We start from the raw sequence: 10,797 nt of genomic DNA on the forward strand, positions 1-10,797 counted from the left end.
CTGTGCGAGTAACAATTCTGTGTCTGTGCAAGTAACAATTTTGTGTCTGTGCGAGTAACAATTCTCTGGCACTCAGTAACAATTCTGTCTGTCCCTGAGTAACAATTCTCTGGCACTCAGTAACAATTCTGTCTGTCCCTGAGTAACAATTCTCTGGCACTCAGTAACAATTCTGTCTGTCCCTGAGTAACAATTCTCTGGCACTCAGTAACAATTCTGTCTGTCCCTGAGTAACAATTCTCTGGCACTCAGTAACAATTCTGTCTGTCCCTGAGTATGAATTCTGTGGCCCTGAGTAACAATTCTGTGTCTGTGCGAGTAACAATTCTGTGTCTGTGCAAGTAACAATTTTGTGTCTGTGCGAGTAACAATTCTCTGGCACTCAGTAACAATTCTGTCTGTCCCTGAGTAACAATTCTCTGGCACTCAGTAACAATTCTGTCTGTCCCTGAGTAACAATTCTCTGGCACTCAGTAACAATTCTGTCTGTCCCTGAGTATGAATTCTGTGGCCCTGAGTAACAATTCTGTGTCTGTGCGAGTAACAATTCTGTGTCTGTGCAAGTAACAATTTTGTGTCTGTGCGAGTAACAATTCTCTGGCACTCAGTAACAATTCTGTCTGTCCCTGAGTAACAATTCTCTGGCACTCAGTAACAATTCTGTCTGTCCCTAAGTAACAATTCTCTGGCACTCAGTAACAATTCTGTCTGTCCCTGAGTATGAATTCTGTGGCCCTGAGTAACAATTCTGTGTCTGTGCGAGTAACAATTCTGTGTCTGTGCAAGTAACAATTTTGTGTCTGTGCGAGTAACAATTCTCTGGCACTCAGTAACAATTCTGTCTGTCCCTGAGTAACAATTCTCTGGCACTCAGTAACAATTCTGTCTGTCCCTGAGTAACAATTCTCTGGCACTCAGTAACAATTCTGTCTGTCCCTGAGTATGAATTCTGTGGCCCTGAGTAACAATTCTGTGTCTGTGCGAGTAACAATTCTGTGTCTGTGCAAGTAACAATTTTGTGTCTGTGCGAGTAACAATTCTCTGGCACTCAGTAACAATTCTGTCTGTCCCTGAGTAACAATTCTCTGGCACTCAGTAACAATTCTGTCTGTCCCTGAGTAACAATTCTCTGGCACTCAGTAACAATTCTGTCTGTCCCTGAGTAACAATTCTCTGGCACTCAGTAACAATTCTGTGTCTGTGCGAGTAACAATTCTGTGTCTGTGCAAGTAACAATTTTGTGTCTGTGCGAGTAACAATTCTCTGGCACTCAGTAACAATTCTGTCTGTCCCTGAGTAACAATTCTCTGGCACTCAGTAACAATTCTGTCTGTCCCTGAGTAACAATTCTCTGGCACTCAGTAACAATTCTGTCTGTCCCTGAGTATGAATTCTGTGGCCCTGAGTAACAATTCTGTGTCTGTGCGAGTAACAATTCTGTGTCTGTGCAAGTAACAATTTTGTGTCTGTGCGAGTAACAATTCTCTGGCACTCAGTAACAATTCTGTCTGTCCCTGAGTAACAATTCTCTGGCACTCAGTAACAATTCTGTCTGTCCCTGAGTAACAATTCTCTGGCACTCAGTAACAATTCTGTCTGTCCCTGAGTAACAATTCTCTGGCACTCAGTAACAATTCTGTCTGTCCCTGAGTAACAATTCTGTCTGTCCCTGAGTATGAATTCTGTGGCCCTGAGTAAGAATTCTCTGGCACTCAGTAACAATTCTGTCTGTCCCTGAGTAACAATTCTCTGGCACTCAGTAACAATTCTGTCTGTCCCTGAGTAAAAATTCTGTGGCCCTAATAACGTTTCTGTGGCCCTAAGTAACAATTCTCTGGCACTGAGTGAAAATTCTGTCTGTCCCTGAGTATGAATTCTGTGGCCCTAACTAGCGTTTCTTTGTCCCTAAATAACGATTCTGTGGCCCTCATTAACAAGTCTGTGTCCCTGAGTAATGGTTCTCTGTCCCCTAAGTAACTTCTCTCTGTCCCCAATTCTCGTTTCTGTGGCCCTAACTCTGTCCCTGTCCCTAGTACAGAGCGGTCTGCCTCTGTTCAATGACTGCAGGCAAATGAAGATTTCCAAAATGGCCGCTATATATACCTCGACCATTACACAGTGCTGGCTGGCTGGCTGCTGATTGGCTGATGCGATCACATGTCGTTGAGGAATGCATTATGGGGCAGCGCGCCTTGTCTGCGCGCCTTCCCCGACATCCCCGCTCCGTCGCCGCACATGTCAGCCGCCATTTTCGGAAAAATTTTGATTCGCGCGTCCGAATTAGGCTGTTTTTCGGATTCGGCACGAATCGAAATTTTTCCGATATTCGACTCGAATTCCACTTCGGATACTTCGATTCGCTCATCTCTAATTATTAGTCTTAATAAATTATATTGTTTATAACATATCTGAAGCCTGCATTTCCCTGCGTCAGTTCACATACCTCTGGTCATACCCGGAGCCCTGACAATATCCATCCAGGACCAGTGGCCAATCCAGTCAGTCCAGCACAAGTTCTGTATGTGTGTGGTGCTTTCCTTCTTCCGGGGCTATATATACAGGGCAATCCAGCCTCGTGGTGCAGTCCGGTGTGGGAGACCAGAGACATATAGTGAGGACTTGTGTAAGAAGTTCTACTGGCTGCATCACACTTCAATGCAACACGTTTTTGAGCAACCACACGAATGGACTTTATTTATGAGGACTTTCCTAATTTTAGGGTATGGGCAGCACCACTAGACTAACAGAACAGCCAAATCAATGTACAGCCAACTGTCGGGTAAACTATAATCATTTATGTCAAGGAATTATTCTTTTTTTTTTTTTTACTTCTCTCTTCCTCTTCTGTTATGAACTGTTGAGGATTAATATTATATACTTTACTATAATACTCTTTAAACACTTCTGCTATATTTTTGGTAGAATATTTCAGTTCTCCTTTATTATCTCTTATTTTCTCTATATAGTCCTTACCTTTCCTTTTCTTTGAGCTTTCATCAAATACTTTCCAGGTCTATCTCCCCACCGATATCATCTTCTTAAATACTCTCCTCTTTTCCTCTTTCAATAAATGATTTAATTCTTCTCGTTTTCCCATAACCTTCTGCTTGGTCTGTTTTGTTATTCTCTTTTTATGCACCTGTTCTAATTCAAACAATTCTAGGTAAAGGAATTATTCTGTGCTAACTCAACTATATTCTGAAAATCAATTCAGTAAATTGAGTTCTTGTTCAAAGAAGTTGCCTTGTGTTGTTTACTGGAGGTGGGGAGGAAGGACATTAGAGTGATGTGTAGTCATGGTGTATCCAAAGGAAACTGTGAGTTAAAGCCATGGTTATTCTTCTGGGCTAAGAAATTAAAGAGCGAACAGTAAATTAAATCTAATGGACCCCGGTCAGCAGTAATGTCAAGATCAGTACAATGCAGTAAATAGAAAAGATGGTGGAAATGATTTCCTCCCAGGACCAGTCTCCTGAATTTTACTCGTCCACTCTTGGCATAACACTTAAATTAAAGACATCATTCAATGAAAGCTCAGCCCCAGACTCATTGCACAACCTAGCCCTCTGTCTTCTGGGAGTGTCAGTTATTGTCTGTGCTGGCCCAGCCTCTCCAACCTTCACCTCTCTAGAAAACATTTTATGTAGCAGCTGGTAGAGGAGTGAAAGGAAAGACTATGAAGTATTTACTATTCTTATTGGTATATCTTCCCCAAAAAAGGATTCTAGTTTCTATTTCTACTGGTAGATCTAATAGGACTGATCTCTGCATTAGTGTCACTGGAGATGTCAGTTATTCAGTTCCCACCCAGAGTCAGTTAGTGTCAGATTGCCCTCCGCACGTCACAGTCTCACTACAAGATGCTGATTGCTGCCATTACTAGTATTAAAAAAAAAATAATTCCAGTATATATATTCCATCATTTGTAGATGCTATAACTTTCACGCAAACCAATTAATATACACTTCTTGAGATTTTGTTTTCTTAACAAAGACATGTAGAAAAATACATTTTGGCCTAAATTGATGAAGAAATTCGATTTTTGAAATTTTTTTTTGTAAGTAAAAAATTTTGTTAAGTCTTTTTAAAAAAATACGGTCTTTTTTTTGTTTATATAATAAAAAGTAAACTCCCAGTAGTGATCAAATACTACCAAAAGAAAGCTCTACTTTTGTGAAAAAATGATATAAATTTCATTTGGGTATAGCGTTGCATGACTCTGCAATTACCAGTGAATGTTGCACAGTTCTGAATAGTAAAAAAATTGGCTTAGTCATGAAGGGGGTAAAATCTTCGAAGTTGAAGTGTCTAGACTATCACATTACATAATGCAGAAGTGAGGTCTGATTGGCTATCACAGATTATTCCTCTTTCTACATCTTTCCAACAGTGGTTATAACTCTGATGAAATGTGTATAAATAACTCTCAGGAAGTCATGAAGGGGGTAAAATCTTCTGAAGTTGAAGTGTCTAGACTATCATATTATATAAGGGAGAAGCAGGGGCGGACAGACAACTCATGGGGCCCCCGGGCAATAAGGGATCATGGGGCCCCTGTGTCCTTGCCCACACTCAAAGCACACCCAAAAAAGCCTATAAAAAGGTACCAGGGATATTTCATGGGGCCCCCTACTGACCCCGGGCCCTCGTACAGTGCCCGAGTGCTTGAATGGTCAGTCCGCCCCTGCGAAGAAGTGAGATCTGATTGGCTATCACAGATTATTCCTCTTTCTACATCCTTCCAACAGTGGTTATAACTCTGATGAAATGTGTATAAATAACTCTCAGGAAGTCAGAGGAGAGTCATAACTTCTGCTTCTCAGAAAGGCGATCGCAACTTCATGGTCATGGCTACTGTGTCGGTCCTCCTCGCCATCGTGTTCCTTTGTAAGTAAAACAGTTTTTATTCTTTTTTGTTGTATTCTTAGTATTCTATTATTTTGTTCTGAGTATTGAAGTATCAGAGTGTCTTTTCCTTGGAGATCGTGTGACACACAAACCAACGCATTACTATGAACCTGCTGGAGGCTCGACGTAAAACACACTCATTATATATGCTGTGGACACAGTATGATGACCTCTCTTCTTCTTCTTCTAATTCTTCTTCTTCTTCTTCCATCATAGTCCCTATTGACACCATCTAATGATCATTATACAAGCTGTCTTGTTCCATGAGAAATACATTTTGCTACAATTGTTGAGTATAAGCCGTTCTCAGTGATGGTGGATTCCACATTACAGAAAGGAGCTACGGAAGGCACCTGAGCAGAGCATTTCTTGACTTGTGTTGTATTATAATTATTGATTGTAGCTGTGTTTGTGGTCTTGTCACACAGGCTGGAAGATTCCCATTCATCTAGATCAGGGGGTCTCCAAACTTTCTAAACAAAGAGCCAGTTTGCTGTCTTTGAGACTTTAGGGGGACCGGACTGTGCCCAGTGGGAGTAAAAAAGGTCCCTATGTCAGTGGGAGGAATAGTGCCCCATCATTGGTGTCAGTGGGAGGAATAGGACCCCATCTTTGGTGTCAGTGGGAGGAATAGTGCCCCATCTTTGGTGTCAGTGGGAGGAATAGCACCCCATTGTTGGTATCAGTGGGAGGAATTGTAATCCATTGCCTGTGTCACTGCAGGAAATTTTGGTGTTTATGGGGAGAAGTATGCCCCATTGTTGGTATTAGTGGGTGAAATAGTGCCCCAAGGGCCGGATAAAAGCAATCAAAGGGCCACATCTGGCCCCCAGTTTTGAAACCACTGATCTAGATCAATCAGATTCCACAAATGTGATTTTCAGAAAATCTTAGTTTTAATTGCCAAAGTCAATGATGAATGTTCTGGTCTACAGCCAAGTGTCCCTTGTGTCACGCAGGGCTTTCTTAATGTATGGGTAGTGCCCAGGGGGCCCCAGATGCATGGGGGCCCCATGATAATCTTGCATTACATCATACTTGCCAACTGTCCGGGATTTACTAAGCTGTCCCAGGAAGGCAAGGGCAGCGTCCAAGAACCTGCACTGTGCCCTCCTGATCCCAGTATTGTGCCCTCCTGATCCCAGTATTGTGCCCTCCTGATGCCCCCCTGTACTGTGTCCTCCTGATCCCAGTATTGTGCCCTCCTGATGTCCCCCTGTACTGTGCCCTCCTGATCCCAGTATTGTGCCCTCCTGATGCCCCCCTGTACTGTGTCCTCCTGATCCCAGTATTGTGCCCTCCTGATGTCCCCCTGTACTGTGCCCTCCTGATCCCAGTATTGTGCCCTCCTGATGTCCCCCCATACTGTGCCCTCATGATCCTAGTATTGTGCCCTCCTGATGCCCCCCTGTACTGTGTCCTCCTGATCCCAGTATTGTGCCCTCCTGATGTCCCCCCATACTGTGCCCTTCTGCCCCCCCCCCCAATACTGTGCCTTTTGTGTGGATTAGTCTTTGATTTATGGCACACTTTCTTACAGTTTAAAATCAGTTTTATTGAAAGTACTAATAAATATATATTTAATTCTATCAACTATTTATACTCTATATATTTCTTGAGAGTAGGTGTGTAAATAGGGGCATGCTGGTCGGGGCCCCAGTGCATTACTTTGCCCAGGGGCCCATGATGCCATATTGCCGTGACGACCCTGATCTCGTGTCATTAAAATATTGTTTTATGTTATATCCTCTTTCTAAATAGATCCCAGAATTGTGTCACCACCCATCGACTTATGCAGCTTGTGAGGGGTAGGGGGTCTGATCACTCTGTGAAGGAGTTGAATAAGGGTGACTGGTGTAGTAAAGGGGAGATGGTGGAAACATTCCTTGGAGTTCATAATGACTGGTGCCGGCAGATTTTGCAAAAGTGTCTCTCATGCATTCTAAAAGTGGTGAAGAATGCTTCAAATTCATGGACATGTCTACCTGTCATACACCTGTCTACCTCTCATGGACCTGTCCACCTCTCATGGACCTGTCTACCTGTCATGGACCTGTCTACCTCTCACAGACCTATCTACCTGTCATGGACCTGTCTACCTCTCATGGACCTGTCTACCTCTCATGGACCAGTCTACCTCTCATGGACCTGTCCACCTCTCATGGACCTGTCTACCTGTCATGGACCTGTCTACCTGTCATGGACCTGTCTACCTCTCACAGACCTATCTACCTGTCATGGACCTGTCTACCTCTCATGGACCTGTCTACCTCTCATGGACCTGTCCACCTCTCATGGACCTGTCTACCTGTCATGGACCTGTCTACCTGTCATGGACCTATCTACCTCTAATGGACCTGTCTACTTGTCATGGACCTGTCTACCTGTCATGGACCTGTCTACCTGTCATGGACCTATCTACCTCTAATGGACCTGTCTACTTGTCATGGACCTGTCTAGAACTTGTACTTGAATTTGGCTCATGCTGCGCCACTTTTAGAATGCATGTGAGACACTTTAGCAGAATCTGGCTGAGCCAGTTTTTCTCTATATGCCAAAAGGGAGTTGGACTGAATTAGCTCCACTTGTCACCTAAGTGAGAGCGGCAGTTTGGATCTTTTTTTGGTGACCCCAGAAAATTGGGATCCTAGGAACATCCTTGTTATAAAGAAAACGCATACTTTCCAAATAAAAATTAAAGGAAGAGAATGTTTGAAATACAGGAGATATGTTGATGACATTTACTGTAAATAATAATTTCTAAAATCTGCGTTTTCACTTTTCAGCTCTGACCGAGGGAAGATCTGGTGAGTACAGAGCTGATACCGGATAATATGCCATTCATATAGGAATGCTATAGAAAAAACTTTCAGCTTAACGTTTTCTGTGACTCGAGGGGTTTGAGTCATTGATTATAATTTTCCCATGCCATGTATGATGACTGTTACAGGTACTAGTCTGCTTATGTCAGTTCTCAATTGAATTGTCAAGCCATCAATGGCTGGTATCATGGATGACCACATGTGCATCACCATGAAGATCAGAGGCCAAGATGGCAGCTTACACCCTAAAGTAAATCTGAAGGCATAACTATTTTATTTTTGATAGGGTAGGGATCCTCTATCGTTTTTCCATCTGTGTCTCTTTGGAGAGATTTATCCTCCTGTTCTGTAGATATGACAGGAAGTAAGAGAAAATCTCCCTTAGTATGGGGAAAGCCTGTTTAGATGGTTGTCACCAGACAGTGTCCCTGTTTGAAGATTTTCTCTCTTATTCTCAAAGTTTTAGGTATTTCCTCATTTGCTGTCTCTGTGATAATCGTTACAGAATTACTCCGGGCACTTAAAGTCACACAAAAACTTTTAGACACCCCCTCCCCCAACCACCACAAACACACACATGCAAATCTAAACATACTAGTTGGGGGCACCTTCAAACAAAAGTGTCAATTGACATCTCCAGAATATGACCAATGACACCACAAAGCTTCTAAGTCACTCCCTGGGTATCTCTCGCCTCAACTACTGCAACTCCCTTCTCATTGGCTTACCTTTACATAGGCTATCCTCCCTCCAGTCCATCATGAATACTGCTGCCAGGCTCATCCACCATACCAACCGTTCAGTGTCTGCTACCCCTCTCTGCCAATCCCTCCATTGGCCTCCATTCAGTGTCTGCTACCTCTCTCTGCCAATCCATCCACTGGCCTCCATTCAGTGTCCTCCTCCCCTCTCTGCCAATCCCTCCATTGGCCTCCATTCAGTGTCTGCTACCCCTCTCTGCCAATCCCTCCATTGGCCTCCATTCAGTGTCTGCTACCTCTCTCTGCCAATCCATCCACTGGCCTCCATTCAGTTTCTTCTACCCCTCTCTGCCAATCCCTTCATTGGTCTCCATTCAGTGTCTGCTATCCTTCTCTGCCAATCCCTCCACTGACCTCCTTTCAGTGTCGTCCACCCCTCTCTTCCAATCCCTCCACTGACCTCCATTCAGTGTCCCCCACCCCTCTCTGCCAATCCCCCCCCTGGCCTCCATTCAGTGTCCTCCTCCCCTCTCTGCCAATCCCTCCATTGGCCTCCATTCAGTGTCTGCTACCCCTCTCTGCCAATCCCTCCATTGGCCTCCATTCAGTGTCTGCTACCTCTCTCTGTCAATCCCTCCACTGGCCTCCATTCAGTTTCTTCTACCCCTCTCTGCCAATCCCTTCATTGGTCTCCATTCAGTGTCTGCTATCCTTCTCTGCCAATCCCTCCACTGACCTCCCTTCAGTGTCATCCACCCATCTCTTCCAATCCCTCCACTGACCTCCATTCAGTATCCTTCACCCCTCTCTGCCAATCCCTCCACTGGCCTCTTTTCAGTGTCTTCCACCCCTCTCTGCCAATCCCTCCACTGACCTCCACTCAGTGTCCTCCACCCCCCTCTGCCAATCCCTCCACTGGCCTCCATTCAGTGTCCTCCACCCCTCTCTATCAATCCCTCCACTGGCCTCCATTCAGTGTCTTCCACCCCTCTCTGCCAATCCCTCCACTGACCTCCATTCAGTGTCTGCTACCCCTCTCTGCAAATCCCTTTACTGACCTCCATTCAGTGTCCTCCACCCCTCTCTTCCAATCCCTCCACTGACCTCCACTCAGAGTCCTCCACCCCCCTCTGCCAATCCCTCCACTGGCCTCCATTCAGTGTCCTCCACCCCTCTCTACCAATCCCTCCACTGGCCTCCATTCAGTGTCTTCCACCCCTCTCTGCCAATCCCTCCACTGACCTCCATTCAGTGTCTGCTACCCCTCTCTGCCAATCCCTTTACTGACCTCCATTCAGTGTCCTCCATCTCTCTCTTCCAATCCCTCCACTGGTTTCCACTCGCCCAACAAATACAATTCAAAATACTAACAACAACTTACAAAGCCATCCACAACTCTGCCTCCGGCTACATCACCGACCTGGTCTCAAAATATCAACCAAAGCGCTCTCTTCGATCCTCCCAAGACCTTCTGCTCTCTAGTTCTCATGTTACCTCCTCCCATGCTCGCCTCCAGGACTTCTCCCATCCTATGGAACTCCCTACCCCAATCTGTCCGGCTTGCTCCTAATCTATCCACCTTTAGACAATCCCTGAAAACCTTTCTATTCAAAGAAGTCTATCCTGCTTCTAATTAGTAATCTGATTTTTATTTCCTCCATCAGCTCCTCCCCCCCACAGCTATTACCTTTTGTATGGATGGACCCTTCCTCCTAGATTGTAAGCTCCCAGGAGCCGGGCCCCCTGTGTCCTCTTGTACCAGATTGTATTGTCGCTGTAATGTCTGCCTTCATTTTGTACAGTGCTGAGCAAACTGTTGGCGTTATATAAATCCTGAATAATAATAATAATTGCACTACACATGTGACATATTGCAGTTCATAGCGGAGTGACATCAATCATTCTAAACCCATTAATCACAGTTGACTCTAAACCAATCATCTTCAGGGGCTTTTATATCGTCATTAATGTTTGTCCCCATTTCACAGGTGTAGGCAACTTTGGGGCTTGACATGTTGGGTATCTATTGTACTCGGGGAAACCTCGTCTCTTGTACCTTACATAGAAATGATGGATTATATTGCACTCAGTAACAACATTTGCTATAAAACTTGGAGCTACCACCATTTTATTCTCCAGGGTGTCAGAGAAATATTTCATGTTTTTTTGGGGAGTTAAGTAATCTTTGGGCCTAAAATAAATTTTTAAATGTGTGTGTAAAAAAATAAATAAAAAAATGCAATATCAGTTCTGAGAGTGAATTAAGACATGGGGGGGGGGGAGATTGTGGTTGCAAACAGATTTACCAACAAGCTCTGTGGCCAGGACTACAAAGATTGCAATTTCTCCCGAGAATTATTTTTTTT

Source organism: Staurois parvus, unplaced genomic scaffold (genome assembly GCF_062004578.1).
Source record: "Staurois parvus isolate SC_StPar_1 unplaced genomic scaffold, SC_StPar_1.0 ptg000363l, whole genome shotgun sequence".
NCBI classification, from domain to species: Eukaryota; Metazoa; Chordata; class Amphibia; order Anura; family Ranidae; genus Staurois; species Staurois parvus.